General features: G+C 51.8%; 1 non-coding gene across 1 annotated transcript; it reads left to right on the top strand.

The window, feature by feature from the left end:
• The first annotated feature begins 4,336 nt into the window (after nucleotides 1-4,336).
• On the top strand, nucleotides 4,337-24,899 carry LOC135971064 (uncharacterized). The gene is made up of 4 exons (XR_012414075.1): nucleotides 4,337-4,449; nucleotides 5,590-5,757; nucleotides 23,534-23,827; nucleotides 24,092-24,899. It is a non-coding gene; the product is annotated as an uncharacterized protein (transcript).
• Nucleotides 24,900-25,625: the final 726 nt, after the last annotated feature.

The raw sequence follows: 25,625 nt of genomic DNA, 5'->3' as shown, positions 1-25,625 counted from the left end.
AACCCGGTCACAGGTCCTAGAGGTAGACTGTGGTTTGTTACTAGAAACACAGTTTGCTTTCTGGAAACTTTGTGTACTTTCACTGTTTGTTGAGGCGTATGTGTCCGTGTGTGTGCATGTAGGTGGTTGTGACCTACAGAAAAGCAAGCACACACAATTGCTGGGATGCTGCTACTCTGCATCAGGTACCAGGCAGCTGCCCTTAAAATGAAGCAAGGGGGGCCAGGCGCGGTGGCTCATGCCTGTAATCCCAGCACTTTGGCGGGCTGAGACAGGCGGATCACAAGGTCAGGAGATCGAGACCATCCTGGCTAACATGGTGAAACCCCGTCTCTACTAAAAAATACAAAAAAAAATTAGCCGGGCATGGTGGCGGGCGCCTGTAGTCCCAGCTACTCTGGAGGTTGAGGGAGGAGAATGGTGTGAACCCGGGAGGCGGAGCTTGCAGTGAGCCGAGATCGCCACTGCACTCCAGCATGGGCGACAGAGCGAGACTCCGTCTCAAAAAAAAAAAAAAAAAAAAAAAATGAAGCAAGGGGGCTTTGGGGTCAGTTCTTTCTTCATAAGGAAGGAAGGACTCTTCTGTGGGTTCTCCCCTCCTGCTCCATCCCTCGGACTTCATGCAATAACCAAGAATTGTTATTAAAATAAAGACTTAATAACAAAATTGGCAGTTCATATTTCCTGATGAAATCCTAAGGAAATTTGGCCAAATTGGCTTGAGAGGTGACGGGCAAATTATGAGAAGAGCTGCCCCAGAGGTTCACAGGGCTTGTTAGGACTATTTCCCATGGGTTATTTTTCCCGCATTGTGCCAGCCATTGTTCCTGATGAATGGGATTGGGGTTCCCTCACCAGAAGGAAAAATTAGGCTTGAATTTCCCCAGGAAGGGGTCTAGAGTCAGAGACACCAAGGTGGCGACAGCAAAGGCAAGCGTGGAGTGGCCACTGTGTGCCAGGTCCTAGGCTGCCAGGTGTACCCGTTGTCTTAGGGGTTGGGAGTGCCAGCCTATGTCCTGGTCCCTGACCCAACACTGGCTTGCCCAGTGAACTCAAGTCAGTCCTCTGCCTTCTTTGGGCCCAAATTCACCTGGAAACTGCAGATGCCTCTAAGTTCTTTTTATTTTTATTTTATTTTATTTATTTATTTATTTATTTTGAGATGATGGAGCCTCACTCTTATTGCCCAGGCTGGAGGGCAGTGGCACCATCTCAGCTCACTGCAACCTCTGCTTCCCAGGTTCAAGTGATTCTCCTGCCTCAGCCTCCCCAGTAGCTGGGATTACAGGTACCCGCCACCACGCTTGGCTAATTTTTGTATTTTTAGTAAAGACAGGGTTTCGCCCATGTTGACGATGCTGGTCTCAAACTCCTGACCTCAGGTGATTCGCCTGTCTTGGACTCCCAAAATGCTGGGATTATAGGCGTGAGCCACTGTGTCTGGCCAGGTGCCTCTAAGTTCTAAGGATGCCATGAAGAGCTTACGGCTTTGAGACTGGAGGTGAGAGACAAGAGGCGTCACAAATGCAGCAGGAGGTGGAGCACACCAAAGCCCAGTGTTCACATGGGAGTCGCCTGCAGTTTCACAGAGGGATGCGCCCGCACTAAATCCTATGCGGGCTGGGGAGACAGCCTCAGACACATTGAGAGAGGAATGTCTTATTGAGAAAGAACTATCAATATTGCTTTTTGAGACAGGGCTATACAGGGCTTTGTTGCTTATCCCTAGGGCCTGGCACAGAACTGGCAACCTGCAGTGCTCAGAGGTTTTTGGATGGATGGCTGAATGGAAGGATGGATCATCCATAGCAGTGATCACTTCGAATCCAGGGAGTAGTTAGCAGGCCCCATACCTGCCGTCAGGCAACTCACCATCTTGTGGAAGACATCAGGCCCAAAAGAGGCTTTGAGAGCCAGGGGTTCAGAAACCCTCCTGGCTGTTTTATGCATGTCATGGCACACAACATGGCAGTTAGGGAGGACTTCCTGGAGGAAGGAGGTCCTAGGTCAGCCTAGGAGAGAAGAGGGATTAAAGATGATGTGGCCTTTTTCAGGTGGGGCAGTAAGCCACACTCTGGGTGATGGTGGACTTTGACCCCATAAGGTCCCTGGGACCTAGGTGAACTAGGTCCTGGGGGAGAGTGTGGCCATCCATTGAACCTTGCCTAGAGTGGCACCTTTTCATGTCCCAGTTCCTGCAGTCCTCCAATCCCTGCCACCTGGGACAATTCCTCCAAGCATTCCCTCCCCAGGACACTGGCTCTCCCTGTCTGCCCCCTCTCCTAGAATAGAACCTCCCAGTATGTGACCCACTGCCTTGCATGGGGCTTCAAGACTTTCTTGGCTCAGTGCCCCAAGGAAAGCTCACCCTCTTATTCCATATTCACCCCTCTCCAGCCCAGGACAACCATAGTAGGGGAAGGAGCAACAGGATGTGGTGGGCAGGATAAATTTGACGAGGACCTATACCAGATCCTGTAGTCACTGCTTACCACACCTCTAACCAGGCCTCCCTCCTGCCCAAATGGATTCTCACTTCTTGGGATCATGGCACCTTCATCTGTGCCCTTGCTGAATACTAACATGGGCCAAGCATACTGTGGCACTTAATAAATGCTTTCTGCCCAGGGGATAGGGCTGTTGCATAATGGTTCACTGTGTGGGGGTTGGGAGTGGGGACGGACGGGTTTCCAGTTCATTTGTTAGCTGGGCATTCTGCAGTCAGAGGCGTCTTTGTCTTTTTTATTTTATTTTATTTTTTTTTGAGACGGAGTCTCGCTCTGTCGCCCAGGCTGGGGTGCAGTGGCCGGATCTCAGCTCACTGCAAGCTCCGCCTCCCGGGTTTACGCCATTCTCCTTTCTCAGCCTCCCGAGTAGCTGGGACTACAGGCGCCTGCCACCTTGCCCAGCTAGTTTTTTGTATTTTTTAGTAGACACGGGTTTCACCGTGTTAGCCAGGATGGTCTCGATCTCCTGACCTCGTGATCCGCCCGTCTCGGCCTCCCAAAGTGCTGGGATTACAGGCTTGAGCCACCGCGCCCGGCCACGTCTTTGTCTTTTTAAGGCCCATCCCTGGTCTCTCCCTAATCCAGGAAGCCTCCCTGCCTCCCCAGGTCCACAGAGATCCTTTTTCCTTTCAGGAACCTCATTGCCTTTAGAATTGAAGCCACCATCATATCCTGAGCTGTTGGCCTCTGTTTCCTGTGAGTGAGTCTCCTGTCCCTCTGCTGCTGTGTCTTTGTTTTCTGTTGGTCAAGAGCTGAGCTTGAAACTCACAGCCTGGGTGTGAACTCAGCTTCTCCACTTACTCAGTGTGAGCAGGACCTTGAGCAAGCCACCTCCTTCTTGGAGCCTTCTTTTTCTCATCTGTTGAGTGGGGGTAAGAGTGATACTTGTCTCAAATAGCTGGGAAGATGGGATGAGTTCCTGCTTGTAGAGTACTTAGCCCAATGTCTAGGGCAGAGTAGATACTTGCTGAGTGGTGACTGTTGTCACTTATTATTATTGTTCCCAGGCAGCAGGGCTGAGCTCAGAACCAGGCCTGTTATGGTGCTTAGCATCTGTTGCCTGAGCAAGCAGCTGCCTTTGCAATCCTGCAATCTTGCAAGGGTCATGGGTGGAGAGTGGGGACCAGGGTGGGAAGGCACCAGGAATCTTGCTTTCTGAGGCCAGGCTGAGGCTGCCAGGACGTTCAGCCTGAGTGGTGACTCCTCTTGCCAAGAGATGGCCATCTCCAGATGTCTGCAGGCCGGAGGAGCCGGCTGGCCATGTGGGGGCCTGGGGGCAGAGACAGGACTAATGGGAGGAAATTACACAGAGAGATTTCATCTCGGCTTGAGGAAGCACGTCTAGCAGTCAGAGCTGGCCAGCCATGGCCCGCCCGGGCTGCAGCAGAGGCAGTGAGCTCCCTGTCACCAGAGGTGTGTGAGCAGAGGCTGGGGGCTCTCTAGGGAGGGAAGCTGCAGAGGGGCTGTCTGCCCTCCTCGCCCCTCTGAGGCTGTGGGCAGTCCCTTCTACTTCCTGTGTGGCTCTGCCCATCGCTTGGCCCAGTTGAGCCTACTGCAGGCAGCTGACCAGCTGCAGGCTCTGAGGTGAGTGTGAGGGCAAAGGTTTGGACACCTCTGGCTCCAAACTGGGGCAGGAGGTTGGAGCAGGGGTGGTCACTGTAAGAGTCTGATCTCAGGGGGGCCTCATACCGACAACATCAGCTTCTTTTTGGAGAGGCAGCCTAGTGTAGTGTCGGTAGGCCTTCCGGGGCCAGGGAGGGCAGAGACCGGAGGGAGGGATGATTCTTAAGCCAGATGCCCCTCACGGGCTTCAACTTTTTCTAAAACCAGGAACTGGAAGGAGAAGGATGGGAAGAAACAGAAGAGAAGAGAGCCTGGGTTTCCATTTTGCTCCCACCACTTGGTAGCTCTGTGGCTTTGGCAGGTCACCCTTCTTTTGTTTGTAAGTCACTTACCCTATTTGTCACTTACCCTCTTCGGTATCATCTGTAAGATAGGATGACGGGCCGGGCGCGGTGGCTCACGCCTATAATCCCAGCACTTTGGGAGGCCGAGGTGAGTGGATCACGAGGTCGGGAGTTCAAGACCAGCCTGGCCAACATGGTGAAACTCCGTCTCTACTAAAAATACAAAAATTAGCTGGGCGTGGAGGCATACGCCTGTAGTCCCAGCTACTCGGGAGGCTGAGGCAGGAGAATTGCTTGAACCCAGGAGGCAGAGGTTGCAGTGAGCCGAGATCACGCCGTTGCACTCCAGCCTGGGCGACAGGACGAGACTCTGTCTCAAAAAAAAAAAAGATAGGATGACAACACTGCCTGTCTCACTGGATTCTTGTGAGGATTAAACTGGTTACTGTTTTTAACTTACTTGGAAGAGTTTGTGGTCCTGTGTTTGTTAAATGTATACAAATTAACTGCCCAGCTCACCTATGCCTAGTATTATGCAAGGGGCTTCACATCAGTTACCTTGTTTGGTCTTTACCACATCCTCATGAGCTTAGAATGACTATTATTAGGGAAAGTGGACCCAAGAAGGTCAAGTTCCTTGCCCGAGGTCACACAGCTGGTAAAAGGCAGAGCGAAGGTTGAAACTCAGGATGGTCTGTCTCCAGAACCGGGGCTCTCCACCACTCAGCTCTGCCTATTCCAGGGCTGCAACCTCTCTACGGAGGTGAAGCGTCTACTGGATCACTTTTGACCAACAGCGCATCAGCCGGCAGAGGGATGAGGGGTGAACCAAGAAGGGCCCCTTCCCCCTCAGGCCGGAGAGATTCCTCTGACTAATTTACTGGGTGACTCCGATGGCAAACTGCAGCCCTGTTCCCTCCAGCTGAGTAAGCTCCGTTGTGGGGTTCTAGAGAGAGGGGGTTTCTGGTGTGGGCAGCTCCCAAAGCCAGATCAGGGCTTGACTGTGTTTGCCTGGGTAGGGGCACTGCCAAGGGAGCAGGGCCACCCCAGATGGCCTCCAGGACCAAGGCACAGGAGCTGGGAGACCCGGGTCCCCGTGCAGCTTCCCTGGGTGTGGGTGGTGGCTGCAGCCTAGGGTGTTTTGCTCACTCTCATTTTCTGTTTTGTCCCAACAGGACTCCGCCGTCTTACTCATGATTGGGTCCCCTGGGCAGAGCCAGGGCCTGGCAGAGAGCAGATGTCCAGTAAATACCTCTCGGCCCTAAGAATGACTGGGAACACTCAGGCAGTGGGAACACCTTCCTGTGTGTTATCTCATCTCATCCTCACAGCAGCCCAGAGAGGTAGGTCTTTTAACCCCATTTTACAGACGTGGAAACTGCGGCTCAGAGAGCGGAAGTGACTCGCCTAGGTCATACAACTCAAACTTTTGGGCTCCAAAGTTTTGGGGCTCCAAACTGACTCTAGTTCTGCAACCTACAGAGAGCTCGCCCTGTTCCTTTTGTGAGGATGGTGGTGAACGGCAGGAACCCCAAGTTATTGGAGGCCTCCCCTGGCCTCATTTAACACAGAGGAGCTCCTAGGAGATCACTGGGGTTGGTGTAATCAGCCAGCAGGGGGACAGAGCCTGGGGCTGCAGAGCTTCTGGTGGAGGTGGGGCATCTCAGGGTTGCTGATGGTCATCCATTCACGGAGCGAGTTATTTCCCAGCCTCTGCTGGGTGCCAGGGCTAGACAGGGCCATGCTCTCAGGAGCTCTCGGGAGGTAGGCTAGATGGGTCCAAGTCACTGTCCCAAGGTGGGGGCATCAGAGTGCTGCCTCACTTGCGGGGAATAGCATGCTGTTTATGGGAGACAGCATCAAGGAACCGCTTGGGACCCCTGCCCCCATGCCTGCAGACTTCAGAGCTGTCTGGGATCGGGCGTGGCAGGGCAGCTCCTCCGAGTGCATCCGTTGTGAGTGGTGAAAGTATATCTCCTCGCTTTGGGGTCACTGGTGGGCCCCTGCGGTTTTCCTTGTCAGTTTTGCTGTTTTTAGTCTTTGTTCACTGCTCTGTTATTACCGACATCTTAAAGGGTTTCCCCGTCGTGGTCAAGTTGGTCTTTTGTTTTTAGAATTTTAGAATTTCTCTCCCTTTCTCCTCTTTCTCCTCCTGGTCCATGGTTTTGTAAAAAGCTGAAGCAGGAGGTAGGTGGGGGCGGGGGGTTAAAAGCAATCCCACCCTGCATCCCTTGCCTCCCTGTCCCTATCCCCAACAGGCCCGAGGGGCCCCCAGGGTGGACCTAGCTTGGAGGGCAGCATCTTGGGGAGAGGGCACCCTTATAAACTGGAGATTCTTATTCATGTTCTATGTGGAGCTTTGGTGTCTCTCGCCCTGCATGTACAAGACCCTTTGTGCGGTGATCCATCCATTCTCCTTCCCTCCAGGATTCTCACCCACTCAGGGATGCACGCCCACTGTGGGCAGCTGCCAGCACCTCTGCACCCGTTGACTGTAAGCAAGTCACCTCCCTTCTTGGGGCTTGTAGTGGCCTGGGAAAATTGGCATATTGGCAGAAACAGATGAGGGATGAGGGGAAGGGCTTTCATGGGGCCTCTCTCCTCATCCCTGATTCATTGTGGGACTGGTTCTGTGGCCAAAAACTCCCCTTCTGAAATTCACAGCCCCTTGGTTGGGGCGGGGGTTTCCTCAGTTGCAGCAGGCTGGGCCCTAGTGACGTAACTTGCCCGTTGTGGTGGATTTCGGGACCCAGGCCAGGACTCACAGTGGGCCGGGAGGGTCCCTCCAATCTACCCCTGGGGCTGGTGTCTGGTGCCTGGTTCTGAGAAGGTGGGAACTGAGGAGCTGAGGAAGCCCCAGGCCCTCAGAGATGAGCCTGCCTTTCTACCTAGGAGCTGAGCAGTGCTCCTAGTGCCTCTTGCTCAGCCCTGCTCCTAGGACCTCAAACTGGGGAGGGACAGAAGTCCCAAGGCTTTTTGCCTCGGCTCCTCCTGCTACAAGATAGTGTGGTATTCTGGCCTGTGCCTGAACTACTCACGCTTGTGTGGCGGCGCGCTGGTAAACATTTCGTTTTATGTTTGAGGATGAGATTCAAATCTGCAGGGGGGAAGCACTTAAAAACAACCCTTTAGCTGCTGGGACTTATACCTGAGACAAGCTCACAGTTTGTCTGCATTTTCAAGCGTGAGAAATGCTGTCTGGGCCTTTCCTTTGCGCCCACAGAAAGTCTCGAAGTACTCAGGGCACCAGCTCGAAGGCTGGCGGGGAGCTGAACTATGAGGCTCGTGCAGATGGGAGTAGACCTCTCTTGCCACGGCAGGTGCCAGAGCATCCAGAGAACCAAAGGTGTCAGTTGGTGTGAAGTTAAAAAATGACACCAGGCCAGGCGCGGTGGTTCATGCCTGTAATCCCAGCACTTTGGGAGGCTGAGGCTGGCGGATCACAAGGTCAGGAGATCGAGACCATCCTGGCTAACACGGTGAAACCCCGTCTCCACTAAAAAATACAAAAAAATTAGCCGGGTGTGGTGGTGGGCGCCTGTAGTCCCAGCTACTCGGGATGCTGAGGCAGGAGAATGGCATGAACCTGGGAGGCACAGCTTGCAGTGAACCAAGATCATGCCACTGCACTCCAGCCTGGACAACAGAGCGAGACTCCATCTCAAAAAAAAAAAAAGAATGACACCAGCCTGGCACAGTGGCTTATGCTTGTAATACCAGCACTTTGGGAGGCTGAGGTGGGCGGATCACTTTGAGCCCAGGAGTTTGAGACCAGCCTGGGCAACATGACAAAACCCCATCTCTACAAAAAATACAAAAGTTAGCCAGGCATGGTGGTACATGCCTGTAGTCCCAGCTACTCGGGAGGCTGAGGTGGGAGGATGGCTTGAGCCTGGGAGGTGGAGGCTACAGTTAGCTGAGATTGCACCGCTGCACTCCAGCCTGGATGACAGAGCCAGACCCTGTTTCAAATCAATCAATCAATAAATAAAAGAATCCTACCGTCTGGACAGGGCGTGGGGTCATGATGTGCCCGGAATAGCAGAGACTCTGAGCTGAGCCTGCCCTCAGAGGGGAGGGAGGACAGTGAGGGCTCCTGCGGGAGGGGCCGAGGCCTTGGGAGCAGAGGCTGGGGTTTGGTCCTCTCTGTCCCACCTTTCCTGGAACCAGCCTTGAGCATCAAAGAAAGAGACTCTAACAACTCCCTGAGAACTCAGGGAGACTCAAGAGAACACTAGGACCTCCAGACAAGCACCCAGGGGAAACTGAAGCCCAGAGGCAGGGACCCTCCTCGGCCCCATAGCCCAAACTCAGGAAATCTTGAAACATACAGCAAAGTAAAACAAGCCAGAAAACCCAGAACACCCATGTCATGAATTGACCGTGAGTTGCTTTTGTAATTAAAAATATATATATATTTAATGTTTTTATTTTATTTTTTTTTTTTGAGACAGAGTTTCACTTTTGTTGCCCAAGCTAGAATGCAATGGCATGATCTCGGCTCACTGCAACCTTCACCTCCCGGGTTCAAGCGATTCTCCTGCCTCAGCCTCCCAGGTAGCTGGGATTACAGGCATGCGCCACTACACTCGGCTAATTTTGTATTTTTAGTAGACACGGGGTTTCTCCACGTTGGTCAGGCTGGTCTTGAACTCCCGATCTCAGGTGATCCGCCTGCCTCGGCCTCCCAAAGTGCTGGGATTACAGGTGTGAGCTGCCGCGCCAAGCCTAATATTATTTTTATTTTTATTTTTTTTGAAACGGAGTCTCGCTCTGTCGCCCAGGCTGGAGTGCGGTGGCCGGATCTCAGCTCACTGCAAGCTCCGCCCCCTGGGTTTACGCCATTCTCCGCCTCAGCCTCCCTAGTAGCTGGGACTACAGTCGCCCGCCACCTTGCCCGGCTAGTTTTTTGTATTTTTTAGTAGAGGCGGGGTTTCACCGTGTTAGCCAGGATGGTCTCGATCTCCTGACCTCGTGATCCGCCCGTCTCGGCCCCCCAAAGTGCTGGGATTACAGGCTTGAGCCACCGCGCCCGGCCAATATTATTTTTAAAATACAGGTGGAAATAAAATCTTTGGGGTAGGGGGTCCGCGGGGGGAGCTGGGGAGTCTGCTCCATTCACACCACCAGTGCACCCACTGCCCTGGCCCCGGATTACCCGGTGGGGTGGCCGGTTCCGCAGCCTCCTCCCTTCTCAGCCCAGGGGAGGCCTGGAGTCCCCCGCAGAGTGGCGGGGGCTGCTCACAGACTCCCCCTGGTGGCTGGATTTGGAAGGGGTCGTGCCTCTGAACTGCAAGAGTGGGAAGTAACCAGGGTGATGTTTGGACCCCGGGACCCTCAAAAGGAAACCGCTCCCCCGTGCCTACCGTCACAGCTGCTGCCGCTTAATAGTGGAGGATGGGCACGCAGTCTCGTTCTAGTCACCAGGGAGCTGCGACAGCGTTCTCTCCTGGGCTCCGAAGTTGGCCTGGTTGCCAGCATATCGGTTCCCATGACTCCTAGAAGGGTGTCTCTTGGAATGAAGTTGCTAACACGGGGCCTAATGGGAGGGCCAGGCTGCATCTGAGCCCTGGCAGCTGCTCAGCAGTTCTGAGACTCCTGCTGGAGCCCTACCTCAGTGTGACACACAGCTGGCGAGGACCCCAGTGAGGGATGTCACAAGGTGTCCCTGAGAGTGATGCAGCGGTCAGGAGTCTTGACCCTACTGTGGCTCAGCTACTCAGGCTGGTAGGACAATAGCAATAACAATGGTGACAGGAACAACGTTAACTCACATTTATGGAATACCTCCTGTGCCGACACTGGTGAAGCTCACAACAGCTCACAGTCCAGGACTCTTTGTTTTTTTTTGAGACAGAGGAGTCTCAAATTGCACGCCCAGGCTGAAGTGCAATGGTGGATCTCGGCTCACTGCAACCTCAGCCTCCCGAGTAGCTGGGACCACAGGCATGCACCACCACGCCCAGCTAATTTTTTTGTAGTTTTAATAGACATGGAGTTTCACCATGTTGGCCAGGCTGGTCTTGAACTACTGATCTCGGGTGATCCGCCTGCCTCGGCCTCCCAAAGTGCTGGGATTATAGGCGTGAGCCACCGCGCCCTGCCAATCCTGTGTTTCTTAATTAACAGCATCATCTTCCAGGTGAGAGAATTAGGGGCTTGGAGGAAGGAAGTGCCCGAGGTCAGGCCCCTGGAAACTGAGAGGAGCAGGACTTGAAGCCATGCTGGTCCCTTGAGGGTGGCAGAAAATCCAGACATGTGTCAGGAGCTGAACGTGGCCTTTGACAAGGACTTCGGGGCACCCTGCCTTCACAGAGAATGTCTGGTTTCTGTTGGGATCACTCCTTGCAAGCAACAGAAATCAGCTCTGGTGGTCTTGCAGAATAGTTTGCTACATGTGTATGGGTAGCTCAGAGAATGGATCAGAAGGAGGAAGCCAGGCCAAGAAAAATATGAGCATGGAGCCCTGGAGCCTGCAAGGCAGCAACTACTCCCAGGTCCAGTTCCAGCTCTGCCCCTGGGATGAATCCATTTCTGCCTCTTTCTCTGCTTAGATGTAATTTCTGAGCCCAAGAACCCAGAGAGAAAGTCAAGGGGCCTGGCTGAGGTGCCATGGCCCCTGCCCATCCTGGATGGGAGGCACAGCACTTTCTTGGAGGGTTCTAGAGTGCTGGGGCATGGCCAGGGCTTTTTAAAGGAGTGAAACAGAGAGGGAGCTGGAGGGGATTCCCCGATGGAGTCTCAGCCGGCACTGGTTTTTCACACTGTAATTCTGCTTCTGGTCCTTGGTGTGAGTCACATGTGAAAGTACCTTGTTTTGCTAGGCTTGTGTCTGCAGCTGCCACCCCCTTCACAGGAGCTGCTATCTCTAGGCAGGAGGCCGCAGGCTGGCTCCCAGGCTGCAGGGAGCTGAGATCCAGATCACAGGCAGGACCCCCTGTCACAGGGTGCTGCAGCTGTGGGAGTAAAGTACTAGAGACTGTAATCTTGGAGCTAAGCACGGGGGAATTTTCCATTCTTTATATCGTATGCAAATCAAATGTAAATATATGTAAATGAGAGGATACTCTCAAAGCTTAGTGGCTCGGTAAGATTTGAAAGGAAGGTAGTTCTGGCTGGTTGTGCCTCCTCTGCCCTAAAAATATTTAACCCCAGCTTGCTTTCAGGGAGAGCCCTGACTCCTGGAGACCAGCCCAGGCCACTGCTAGAATCTATACTCCTGGCACTTAGTACTCCGTGAGGGGCCTCCACTTCTTGTGAGAAGGAGGTAGGGCATCAAGCTAGATTAACAAATAAAAAGCATCCTGCTGCTTCTGTTTTCGCTGCCTGTGCCTATGCACACAAGGCTGGGCTCACAGGGCATGTTTGGATTGACCCCACACCAGCCAAGGGGCCAGGCTGTACCAGCGAGGCCTGGGGAATGTGGGACAGACCCCTTCCCACTCTGCCTCAACCCTGGGCCTGGACAATGGATTCTGGGGAGATAAAGAAGGTAGTTGGGGCCAGATATGGTGGTTCACACCCACAATCCCAGCACTTTGGGAGGCTGAGATTGGAGGATCACTTGAGCCCAGGAGTTTGAGACCAGCCTGGGCAACTTAGGGAGGCCCTGTCTCCACAAAAAATAAAAACAAAATTAGCTGGGATGATGGCATGCGCCTGTAGTCCCAGCTACTTGGGAGGCTGAGCTGGGAGGATTGCTTAAGCCAAAGAGGTCAAGGCTGCTGCGTGTTGTGATTGCGCCGCTGCCCTCCAGACTGGGTGACAGAGCAGCCTGCACAGGTAGGGGGCTAAGGCCACCGTGACCAGGGCCCACGCAGCTCCTACTCTTAACCTGAGGGGCTCTCCCAGAGGGCTGAGTCACTTGGGGAAGAAGCAAAGTGCAAAGGGTCCAAGTTCTAGTCCACAATGGGTAGGAAAACAAACAAGCTCAGCTGCACCAGATTCAAAGTCATGTTTGAAGGCCTGTAATTTCGAAGGCTGAACCTGTTCAGGAGAAGTGGGCAAGCCAGGCTGGACTCCAGGCTCCGATCCTGAAGAAGCAATGAACAGGGAGACCAGGTGCCACAGGGGCTGCACAAATAATGGGTAAAATCCTGACACAGAGGAGAAATGGAGACCCATAGAGACCCTGCAGGAGAGAAAGAAGGCAGGCAGAGAGGTGGACAGGCAAGAAAGGCAGAACTCATCGAAACTTACCAGCTCACAGCCTGTGTACTTCAGGTCCAGCACAGCCTCTTAGAAGTAGGGCTTTGGGTGGACTGCGATTTAGGCCATCAGAAAAAGCCAGCATCTGGTTGGGTCTGGCTGGGGGAGGGTGGCTCCGGCTTACCCTCTGTCGCTACAGAATTGCCCCTCAATGGGACCAGCCTTTTACATTCCCAGAAAGCCCCTCTGCTTCTCAGGGCCCTAAATGTGCTGTTTGGGGATGCTAGAGGAGGCTAGAGCCTATGGGGTCCCTCTCATCCCCTTCTTTTCCACTTCCTCCTCTGGCTCATGCTCCTTATCTGACCAGCCTGGCATAGTCTGGCACAGCTGCAGAGGGTCAGGGCATCACGTCTGCGGAGTCATGTTGAACATGCTGCACGGCCTCCCGGAGGCGGACTTTCTCACCTCTCTCAACCACCTTCTTTTTTAACTTTTACTTTTTGAGACAGGATCTTGCTCTGTCACCCAGAAGATGGAGCTGGTGGTCAGGGCCACCAGGACACCACCACCTGTCCAGCATTGTCAGAGGTTAGCAGAGGACTGGTCCAAAAGAAAGGAATCCTTGACCAGGCGCGGTGGCTCATGCCTGTAATCCCAGCACTTTGGGAGGCTGAGGCAGGCAGATCACCTGAGGTCAGGAGTTTGAGACCAGCCTGGCCAACATGGTGAAAACCTGTCTCTACCAAAAATACAAAAATTAGCCGGTCATGGTGGTGGGTGCCTGCAATCTCAGCATGATGGTGGGCACCTGTAATCCCAGCTACTTGGGAGGCTGAGGCAGGAGAATTGCTTGAACCCGAGAGGCAATGGAGGTTGCAGTGAGCTTAGATTGAACCACTGCACTGCAGCCTGGGTGACAGAGCAAGACTCTGTCTCAAAATAATAATAATAATAATAATAATAATAATAATAAGAAGAAGAAGACGAGGAAGAAAAAGCAGGGCATGGTAGCTCACACCTGAAATCCCAGCACTTTGGGAGGCCGAGGCTAGCGAATCACCTGAGGTCAGGAGTTTGAGACCAGCCTGGGCAAAATGGTGAAACCCCATCTCTACTAAAAATACAAAAATTAGTCAGGCGTCCTGGCAGGTACCTGTAATCCCAGCTATTCGGGAGGTTGAGGCTGGAGAGTCACTTGAACCCAGGAGGCAGAGGTTGCCATGAGCCAAGATCTTGCCATTGCACTCCAGCCTGGGCAACTAGAGTAAAACTCACAAAAAAAAAAAAAAAAAAAAAAAAAAAGAAGAAGAAGAAGAAAAAGAAAGGAATCCTTGTGTTGGCAAGAATTGTCCTGTGAGGGTCCCAGTGTAAAAACCTGCAGAATCTTGAGCTGCAGTTGCAGGAAAAATTAGATGTCTGGCTCCTTCTATGTCTGTGGGCCTCATTTTGAGAAAATACACACTCTCCTATTCTCCCCGCCACACCCAGAGGAGCATTTTCCCCACCTTCACCAGTGGCCCCTCCACTGTGGATGTGGGCTGCGGGGCTGAGCACCTTCCAGCCATTGAAATGACCTCTACAGGGTGAACCGAGGTGGCCGAGGGCTTCCAGGAAGAGGCTTCCCTATGCCTGTGCTCATCTGTGATCAGGAAACATACCCTCACCATTTCATCAACCAAAGGCTTTTTGAAAGAGTTTTGTGTTGTGGCTGTTCTGGATGAAGTTCTTGATGATCTAATTTTAAAAACCTTTTTTTCCCTGGACCCTCTGTGAGTTGCCATAGAGATAAGTTAGAGGCAAACAGAGCTAATGAGCTTGGTTGGGTCTTTTGTGTTCCTGAATGTTTTCCATTCTGAGCCCTTAACATGTAATTAGAGAGGTTATTTAGTGAGGACTTTTTCTTTTATTGTAAATTAATTTCAAAACCAAGTTCTGAGGTTAAATAATGATTGTATTTGTTAATCAATCCAACCTGGGTTTCCTTCCAGAAGAAAACAGGATGCCATTATCAAAATGTTGGAAACAGGATGTTTGAGACTGTGGGGGTTCATTAATTGCAGTGATGTGAAGGGTCCTGACAGCACTAATGCTGGTATCTTTTTATGAGACGGGCTTGTGCTTTGAGAAAGGCAACACTGGAGATGCTGGTGGGGATGTGCGCCGGGACCATGAGTCTCTAGCAATGGGCTGAGTCCCAGGAAATCCACAGCTTCCCCAGAGGGGGCTGCAAGCCCCTTAGCTAGGCCTTAGTTTGCCTGCTGGAGAGCCCATAACTGTCTGTCTAAAGATGGGGCTGGTGCAGTGGCGCATGCCTATAATTCCAGCACTTTAGGAGGCAGATGGATTGAACTCAGGAGTTCAAAACCAGTCTGGGCAACATGGCAAAACCCTCTCTCTAAAATACAAAAAATAGCCAGGTGTGGTAATCCCAGCTACTTGGGAGGCTGAGGTGGGAGGATCGCTTGAGCCCAGGAGGTGAAGGTTGATCACACCACTGCACTCCAGCCTAGGTGACAGAGTGAGACCCTGTCTCAAATAAAAAAAAAAAAAAAAAAGAAGAAGAAGAAGAAGAGAAAAGAAAATATAGATAAGCATAGAAAGGAGGAAGGCAGGGGTGTGGGAGCAGATCATCCTTAGTCGACTAGAGAAAGGAGAGATTGGGTGGCCCACAGCCCCCTCCCCAAGACTGGGATTGGATCATGCCGAGAGCCCTGGCAGAGACAGCTCCTGGAAGCTACCCCAAATCCTGCAGCCAGGGCTGCTCAGTCAAGCTGTGGGCCCAGTCCCTGGCTGGGGGCAGAGGCAATCTTTTAGATGCCTTGTCACCTGGCATGGAGGGTGAGGACACTCTGGGACTGGGACTCCTCAGAGGAGCACTGGAGAGAGGAGCGCAACCCCTCCTTTCCCTCTTCAGGACTCACTGCTCTCGGCAGTGTCAGTGGGGCCTGGGGAGGGCTGAGGAGGAAGCCCCTAGGAGGGAACCGAGGCGTGGGAGTCAGGGGCTGCCCCGCACAATCCCGGGCCCTGGGGAAAGGAAACACGCACCTCCTTGCAGTTTCAGTGAAACTCCTCTGGCGCACTGGGTAGAGTCTGACTCAGTGGCTGGCATCCATGGCTTATCGGTCTCAAGGGAGCTTGGTTCTCAGATTCTGAGGCCAAGAGCGGGAGGGTGAAGCCGGTTTGGCTCTTTCCTAGAATTTTTCTATGGCTCTGGGCTTGTCTCCCAGCCTTTCTAGAAGCTAGATGAGCACCGTTCCTCCATAACTTTCTGCAGTGACAGAAATGTTCTCTGTGTTGTCCGGTACAGTAGCCACTAGCCACATGTGGCCATTGAGCGCTTACAGTGGGGCTGGTGTGACCGAGGAACTGCACTTTACATTTGATTTAGTTGCAATTAATTTAAATGTAAATAGCCATGTGTGGCTGGTGGCTGCTAAACTGGGCAGTGCAGTGCTAGAGTGCTGTGCCTCAGCTCACCTCTCCCAGCTCACTAGGATCTTTGGGCAGTGGGAGGGGATGGCAGCATTAGGTATAGAAGAAGGCCACCAAGGATTCCAATAAATCCCAGTCTTGTGATAGTCTATGAGAAAAAGTTAGATCGCATCTGGCAAACAGTCCACTCTGTCTTCCTCTTGGATTTATTTATTTATTTATTTTTTGAGACAGAGTCTCACTCTGCTGCCCAGACTGGGGTGCAGTGATGCAATCATAGCTCACTGCAGCCTCAATCTCCTGGGCTCAAGCAATCACCCCACCTCAGCCTCCTGAGTAGCAGGGACTATAGGCACGTGCCGCCACACTGGTTAATTTTAAAATTTTTTGTAGAGATGGGGTCTCGCTGTAGTGCACAGGCTGGTCTCGAACTCCTGGCATCAGATGAGCCTCCTGCCTCAGCCTCTCAAACTGCTGGGATTATAGGTGTGTGTTATTGTGCCTGGCCTCCTCTTGGAGTTTTGAGATGCATATTTGCATGTTAAATAAAGGCACTGAGATATTCTGCTCAGAAAACAATCACTTTAATTAATCTCAAATTTTCCAAATGTATTTGACTACACCACCTTTTTTACATGGCACATCTATTGGCGTTTTGTGGAGTTCCCCTTGGGAAATGCTAGAAAAGGAAACTGGACATGTGGAGGAACTGATGCTCCTAAGTGGGGTGACTCCTGGGTTCTGCAGCGTGTACGTGGGAAACTCAGAGCTCTTGGTTAAATTGAAGACATTTCCTTGGGTTTCCCCAGGCCTTTGTAGCCTGGGCAGGAGCCCAGCAGTGGCCCTGGCAGCCCCATCACTGTGTACTCTGCCCTGGACATGGCAGCTGTGGGGCCCAGGGCAGCTCCTCCCTACTCTGCAGGCTGCTCGTTGGCATTAGGGCCTCTCACTGGGGAGCACGAAGGCAGCTGCCCCATTTCTTTTCTTTTTTCTTTTTTTTTTTTGAGATGGAGTCTCGCTCTTCACCCAGGCTGGAGTGCAGTGGCGCCATCTTAGCTCACTGCAAGCTCCACCCGCTGGGTTCATGCCATTCTCCTGCCTCAGCCTCCCAAGTTGAGCTGGGACTACAGGCGCCCGCCACCACACCTGGCTAATTTTTAAAAAAATTTTTAGTAGAGACGGGGGTTTCAACATGTTAGCCAGGATGGTCTCGATCTCCTGACCTCATTGATCTGCCCACCACAGCCTCCCAAAGTGCTGGGATTACAGGTGTGAGCCACTGCGCCCGGCCATTTCATGTCTTTTCAATCCGTCGCTCCTCTAACTGACCAGGGTTTGATCTGGAAGAAACTCTGTCGTCGTTCCAGTACCTGGGCTGGACCCTGATGGGAAGACAGACAAGGCAGGGCAGATATCCATCAGGCACTCCCTCTGACTGCCCAGGTACGCAGTGTGGAGGCCAGGGCCCAGAGCTGCCTGGAATGTGAACGACCTTCACCTGCAGGAAGGATCCAAGCGCTCCGGCTGGAATAGCTTTGTGCTTGCTTGGATGAGGCAGTGCTCAAGCCTGTTGACTTTGCATTAAGCCAAGAAGCAGGGCACCTGCCTTCCACCCACACCCCTCACTGACCTCATGGAGTCCAGGATCACACAGCTCTTATCTCTTGGGTATTTCAGTGGGGTTGGTGCTACAGATTGCAGGAAAGTAACAATTACTCTCAGATGAGGTAGACGGGATACTCACAGCTGGGAGACATTCAGAGGTATCCACAGTGCTTCCCAGAATAGGGAAAGGCCCACAAGAGAGGGGCTGCCTTTGCCACTTTCTATCCCTGTCTGGGGAGTATCAGCTCAGCAGCCTGTTTCTTCCTGGGTTTAGTCCTCTCTGGGCAGCAGAGAGTGTTACCCTCATCCCCACCACCCCCAGAACTCTGTGGGTGCAGGTGGAGCCATGTATGCTCAGGGCTGACCCAAGAGGCCCATTCTCCTGTACCCAGCCCACTGCTTTGGGCCTGATCGAAGAGCCTGGACGGAAGAACTGGAATGCTTCTCTGCCGACTCACGCTCTTAACACCAGTGCACATCTGAAGTCACATCTGGGAAGCCTGGTCAGACCCTGTGGAAAGACATCACCAGCCAGCTAGGCAATTACAGGTTTGTTGGGCTTGGCTGGAGATGGGATTCTCAGCTTTGCATCATGAGGGGACAGCCTGGCCTGGCCTGGAGTGCATGGCCTGGTCTGTTTTCCTGTGGACACGCTATAAACATATGCATGGCTACCATGTTGCACAACTCTGGGACACCGCTCTAAAGGAACACAACCTGGGCCATTCTGGACACACACACACACACTTAAGTGCGTGTGTGTCAATCTTGCCACTGTACACACCTTCCTCACCATACCTCATACTCCCAATACATCAGTATATAACTGCATTCAAAAGCCAGGCAGTGGTATTATCCATTATAGAAAGCCAAGGGCTTCCCCCAGGGCATTTGAAATGAGGTTCTTTTTACATCTAACCTTTCAGGACCCATATCCAGCTCTATCAATTGAAATGCACCTGTGCTTAGATGACTCACAAGTACATGCAGGGTTGCCAAGGGCCAGAAAGCTGCTGTTCCCAACTATAGCAGATAGCTGGTAGATTTATGACTCAGGGTCATGAATCCATAAATCACCTTTATCCCCCTGGAAGGATGATTGTGCATTAGCTTGAAAGAGGCCTTTGCTGCAGGTGTCTTTGGCAAACCTTGGTCAAAGCTGTGAACCACCAGACAAGGAAATTCTAGCAACTCCACTGGTCCCTGAGAAGTGGCAAGGGGTGCAATGGAGAGGGAAGACTTGCGTGCAAATCTATAGTAACCTAAGCCCTAGCAGTGAATTTACTGAACTGTGTGTCAATCCTATAAGTATAGTACTTTTGTTCCTTCTGTATAGGGGATCGCTGGGGTTTTGGGGTAATCTGACACCAGTGATTTCAGAATCAGTGTCAGAGGTCACCCAGGGAAACCAACACATCTTTTTTTTTTTTTTTTTTTTGAGACGGAGTCTTGCACTGTTGCCTGGGCTGGAGTGCAGTGGCGCGATCTCAGCTCACGGCAAACCTCTGCCTCCCAGGTTCAAGTGATTCTCCTGCCTCAGCCTCCGGAGTAGCTGGGATTACAGGTGTCCACCACCACGCCCGGCTAATTTAATGAATCCAGAAATGTCAAGACATTACCCCAGGATTCAACAGCACATGAAGGACAAAGCCAGGACCCCACCCTTATTCTTTCAAGGCTGGCCTGTGCCCTGGAGCTCTTCCACACACCTCCCTCTCCAAAACAAGGAGAAGCCCAAGACAGTGACTCAGAGCCCCCTTGGCAGTTTTGCTGATAATTTTTTTGTTTTGAAGTGAGATGTTCTGCCTCTATTAAAGTCTTTAGGAAATTATAGTGATTTTGACTTTTTCAGACATGTTTGAATTACTCACAGTCTGGAATTCCCAGGCAGGGGGTGATATTTAGAGAGGCCTTAGAATACAGAAGTTAGGGGCACAGGATTTGGGATTAGAGGGATCTGGGTTCAGATCCCCACTCTACCACTTAGTAACTATGTGAGTTAATCACAATGAGTCTTGGTTCCTCATCTGGTTTTGATAACAAACACCAGGACTTAGTTCAAGGGTTGCTGGGAGACTAAATGAAGCAATGAGCAGAGAATGGTGCAAAGGAGACCTGAGTACATGGCACTGGGGTTATTCCCTGGACACCTGCTAAAGCAGGAAGGCCAGGATCTGACTTATCAAGCACACACCCAGCCTGCATGAAGGCTCGAGTGCAGCCTGCGTGGGCTTATTCATCAGGAGCTGGGTTGCATGGTTTCAGATCTGGCTCTGTCACTAATCTGGGGCCAAAGAACGTCCCCTCTCTGAGGCTCTGTTTCCCTCCAGAAAAAATGTGGACAATGACAACTCAGTTCTGTTGCCAGGACCCATGTGGTCAGTGCTTAGAACGGTGCCTGGTACACAGTCGGTGTTTATAGATGATCCTTTTATCACTGTCTCTGTTTTTTCTGCTTGTACCTGTGTTTCCAGCAGGGCAGCAAGAGCTCGTGTGTCTGCAGACCTAGTGGGAGAGTTTCCATACTTCTGTTTCTGCCAAATATGGTGTGCATTTGTGCTTTTCTTGTTCAGTGTGGCCCGGTCTTTGCCCATGCTGTTCCCTTTGCCAGGACCTCCCTTTACTTCTCTGTCCCCATTGATCGACATCCTTCCAATGTCCAGTTCACAAGGCTGTGTGAAGAACTTTCCCCATCTGCCCAGTCAGATCTGATCTGACCATGCATAAAGATTCTGTGGTGTCAGGGGAGAGGCAAGGTGGGGGAAAACTTGGAAAGTTCTAAGTGGTTACCCTACGTTGGAATAGTGGTAACCTTCAGTGAGGAAGGGGGAAGGATGTGGGTGGGACAGGGAGCATTTCCAGGGGACAAGACATGCTCTATTTCTTAATCTTTATGAAAACTTCAACAAATACTTGTTGTCTGTGCTGTCCAGGGACTGTGCTAGAGTTAGACCCTCCCTTCCTTTTCACAGCCCATTTCTGTGCTTGAGCACTGATTTTATTCTGCCCTACCCTATAGCATTAATTTTTCTCCTTAGAGTGCAGATAGTAAAGGGCCTTATAAACTTGCATAGTGTTCCGTGGCCAGTTTGTGCCCTGGCAGCCTCTCTGTTTTGGACTTTTCTTCCTGACCATAGATTGGGGTGGGACCAGCTGTGTGAAGTCTCTGAGCCACTGCAGTTGGATCTGAGCATGCTCAGAAGGACCACAGGTTACCACCACCCAGCTGGGGATTCAGAATCCTTGAGAGGTAGACCCCAAAGGAAGATGAAGGCTTTAAACTGTTATTGTAAGTGTGTCTTCTCCTCTGTGGGTTGCATGGAGATCAAAGCCTGAAGGAAGTAGAAGGTTGCTCTCTGACAAAAACACCGTATTTTTAGAAGCATTCGGTGGTTTAGGATGTTTGCCCCAATGCTGCCTTTCAGTGGCAGGGGGTAGGGCTGGGGGTGGAGGCCAAGGGCTGCGACCTTGAGCGGAGGTTGGTGGGAGCAGGTTTCCTGGCACGGGGCCCAAGGGTGGAGGCTGAGGGTGGGAGGACAGCCAATCATCACTTATCTTTCCTGAAGACCAGAGAACCAGGCCAAAGCATTTCAGGTTGTGGGGAAGGGGGCTTATGGAGTCTCTGTGCCATCTCCTTCTTTCAGAGATGGAAAAACTGAGGCCCAGAGAGGAGCAGAGGCTTGGCTTAGCTCCACCCCCACCATACACGCACCCTCCCCATCTGGGGATTTGGGGCTTGCACATATGAAACTGTTAGAGAACAATGCGTGCATTCTGTAATCAAGGCTAATTGGTGTGGTTCAGAAGAGGAGAAATGCCAGGCATTTGGGGGCAGGACATCAGTGGGTCTCTGAACCAACCACCCAGGAATAGTCCATGAAGAATTAGAGCAGCTCCTGGGGCCTGGGAAGGGCAAACCTTGGGTAGGTGAGAGGACATTCAGGCAGCATGGGTAGTACTTGGAGGTGGGACCTAGCTTGGCCTGAATGTGGGGACTGATGGAAGGAAAAAATGGGGCAGAAATTTGGGTCCTCCCCAGACTGGATGAGCACTTTGGCGCCCGCCTCACTAATTCCTACTGAGCCACATTTTCTTTCCTTTTTTTTTTTTTTTTTTTTTGAGACAGAGTCTCACTCTGTCACCCAGGCTGGAGTGCAGTGGCACGATCTCAGCTCACTGCAAACTCTGCCTGCCACGTTCAAGCCATTCTGCCTCAGCCTCCCGAGTAGCTTGGATTACAGGCATGCGCCACCAAGCCTGGCTAATTTTTTTGTATTTTTAGCAGAGACGGGGTTTCACCACGTTGGTCAGGCTGGTGTCGATCTCCTGACCTCAAGTGATCTGCCCGCCTTGGCCTCCCAAAGTGCTGGGGTTACAGGCATGAGCCACTGCACCTGATCATGAGCCACGTTTTCAAAGGTACCTCGGAGAAGTGAACTGGCTACTCTGCATGCAGAAGGGAGCAGGGAAAGGCATGTTGGGGGGTTGCCTGGCTCCCCCCACCTCTCCCTAGTGCCTCTATCTTATAATCATGGCAGCCCTGCCTTAATGTTTCTTCCAGTATCCTAAACAGCTAGGCTGGGATGGCGAGCTATAATTTCTATCATTTTTCGTATGGGTTATAGGCTCTTTCAAATGGGAACCACATTGGATAAAGGGCAAACCATAAGGGCAGGATGTTGAGAAATATGGTCCTAAGAAGCCACCTGCTTCTCATTTGGGATGTGCCCGGTTTATTGCTTGGTCCCAGTGCCCAGCTGGTTTCGGAGCTGGCAGAGCAGTCATAGATTACTGTCCTCATCAGTCATCTGCATTGAGGCTGGGGTGAGCAGCTCAGAGCCTGGGGTGTGCCCCCATGCAAAGCTTTGCAGAGACAGTTGGGAGCACTCTGCTCTTTGTCCTCGCCTGTCCCTGCAGGTGGCCATCTGGAGAAAAGCGAGTCCAGGCAAAGCCCCAGAGCCTGTGGCAGGCTGGGCACCCCTGGCTGGTGCAGGCAAGCAAGAACTCTGGGCTCCCGCAGTCTTGGCTTCTTGCAAACTGAGAATTAGGGCACCAAAGTAGGCAAAGGGGCCAGCTGCCATGACGATGAAGGAACCATGGCTGCATGCAACAGTGTGGATGAACTTTGAGCATGACGTGTGGAGCAAAAGCTGAAAGGATGTGTGTGATTGAGCCTAGTTGTATGAAGTTCACAACTGGACAAGCTATTCCATGGTGTTTGGGGAGAGGCAAGCTTGGGGAAAACTTTGAACGTTGCAAGCGATCACCCTAAGTTGGAATAGTGGTAATAGTGGTAACCTTCAGTGAGGAGCGAGGGGAAAGATGTAGGTGGGACATTTCCAGGGGATAGGCCATGCTCTATTTCTTGATCCTGGAGGTGGCCACATGAGTGTTACTTTGTCATAATTCATTAAGTTATACATTTATGCTTTATGTACTTTTCCTGAGTGTTTTACTTTTCACAATAAAAAGGGTTAAGAAAACAAAAACGGAGGCATTGAATGATTGAGCCTGGCACCTTCCCCAGTTTGCCTCCTTCTCTCTTTTTTGCCTGCTGGTACCCCTGGAATGCTCTCCCTTGACTCCTCCATGCCTGTGGTCAGCCCCCCTCCAGCTGTCTCTCCCAGCCTGGCTCAGGCCTAGGCCTGCCCTGACTGATGGAGCCACAGGCTAGTGGGGCTTCCTGACCCCCAGAGAGCTTGGAAGCTCAGCAGGCCTTGGGGGTCCCCTTTTTAGTAGCACTTGGCCCGCCCTGTGCCTAGCCCAGCACTGGGACCTGTGATGGGTTTCGTTGGGGGCTCTGGGGATGGGTTCCCTTGCTCAGAGATTTTCTGCTTTTTCCCTCATCAAGTCGTTGTCAGAGCTCCTTGTTTTTTTGTTTTGTTTTGTTTTGTTTTGTTTTTGAGACACAGTCTCTCTCACTCTGTCTCCCAGACTGGAGTACAGTGGAGCAATCTCGGCTCACTGCAACCTCCGCCTCCCGAGTTCAAGTCATTCTCCTGCCTCAGCCTCCTGAGTAGCTGGGACTACAGGCACCCACCACCACGCCCGGCTAATTTTTGTATTTTTAGTAGAGACGGGGTTTCACTATGTTGGCCAGGCTGGTCTTAAACTCCTGACCTCAGGTGATCCGCCCGCCTCAGCCTCCCGAAGTGCTGGGATTACAAGTGTGAGCCACCATGCCCGGCCACTCTTTTTGTTTTTGAGAAGAACTATGGATATTTGAAGGTGAGTACTGTACTGCCTTTCAGTGGGTGCAAGGAATCCCTGGGTGTTGATGTTGAAGAAACCATTTGAGAAAGTGAGGCTTGTGGGGTTGGGGTTCCTCGGTGGAGGGGGCTGGGCTGTGGGCTGGCTTCCTCCCCACTCCCTATTTTTCTGGGGTAGATGAATCTCCCCAGCGCCCAGGCCTCCTGGCTCTTCCCCGGACCTTTCAGGTGAGAAACTTTCCATTGTTGCCTTATCTCAGCAATCCGCCTCTCTTCCTTGCAGCGACCGCAGGTGCACACAGATCTGAGGCCCTGATCTGTTCCACTCTCTGTATGCCAAACAGAGGAGGGACGCGAACCCCAGCATGAAACGGCGCCCACAACCACAAGGCCCGGTGTGCGCCCTCTGAAACCGTAGGTAAAGACAATTACCGGCAATTTCCACAGCATGGTTTGTTTTTTGTTCAAAGGCCATGGAGGCATTCTCAGCAGCAGGCCCAAAATGTAGTATTCCCACCGCACGCCGCCCTCATGAATTTGTGATAAAAGCTGTGGTCGCTTTGTCCCGGCTCTTCCTTTTAACAGTCAAACCTTCAGGTTTGATGTTGAAACTGCTTTTTTCTTCAAGTGTACTTTGATGGTGAAGATAACGCTCCATGATAAGGAACCTGCCTTCAAAACCACTCACTGTGCCTCGTGCGCACCATTAAGATGCACGTCACAAGGGAAAATCAGGCACCTGAATTTTTGAGTAGTGGGATGGGAATGTGCTGAATCTGTGAAATTCTCCTCTGTGCTGCCCGTATTGGAGATTTTGCCATCCCCCAACCCCCAAGAAAAGGAGAAGAAGGAGGAGAAGGGGAAGGGGAAGAAAGAAAGAAGAAAGAAGAAGGAAGAAAAAGAAAGAGAAGAAATAAAGCACCAGGCACTGACCAGAAGGAGGTCCTGGGACGGGAGGAAAATGGTGTGAAACGTCCTAGAAACAGCTGTTTTTCCTTTGGCAAAAGCTGTCAAGAATCTACACGTCCGTGCCCATCTGTTTTCCTTAATTAAAAAGACTCTGCAAAATTGATGCTAAGTGGCCCAGAGCCTCTAAGAGCTTGTGAATATCCGAGTACTCTTGGGGAGGCCGCCCAGGTTCCAGGTTCCTCAGCTGTTGCATCTCCTGTAGTCGTGTTTAAGCTCTTCCCTTTGCTCATCAATATTTGCAATCTCCCAAGGGCTGACTACCCTTGGAGCCATTACATCACAATAGGAATAGACCCTGTGTTGCTTTGTGTAAGCCATGATAGTTTTTTCATTCTAAAGCACTTTCATGTCTATTATCTCCCTTCCTATGGAGAAAGTTTTTATTTATTATTATTATTATTTGAGATGGAGTCTTGCTCTGTTGCCCAGGCTGGAGTGCAGTGGAGCAATCTTGGCTCACTGCAACCTCTGCCTCCCAGGTTCAAGTGATTCTCCTGCCTCAGCCTCCCAAGTGGCTGCGATTACAGGCACACGCCATCACACCCGGCTACATTTTTTTGTATTTTTAGTAGAGACAGGGTTTCACCATATTGTCCAGGCTGGTCTTGAACTCCTGACCTCAAGTGATCTGCCCGCCTTGGACTCTAAAAGTGGTGGGATTACAGGTGTGAGCCACTGCACCCAGCCTTATTTTTTATTCTATTTTTCAGAGATAGGATCTTATTCTGTTACCCAGGCCGATCATAGCTCATAGTAACCTCAAATTCCTGAGCTCAAGCAATCCTCCCACCTCAGCCTCTCAAGTAGTTAGGACTAGAGGTATGCGCCACCATACTCAGCTAATTAAA

Source organism: Macaca fascicularis, chromosome 6, assembly GCF_037993035.2.
Source record: "Macaca fascicularis isolate 582-1 chromosome 6, T2T-MFA8v1.1".
Taxonomy (NCBI): domain Eukaryota; kingdom Metazoa; phylum Chordata; class Mammalia; order Primates; family Cercopithecidae; genus Macaca; species Macaca fascicularis.
Note: the sequence above shows the minus strand (reverse complement) of the source record. Positions and strands in the feature narration are given on the sequence as shown.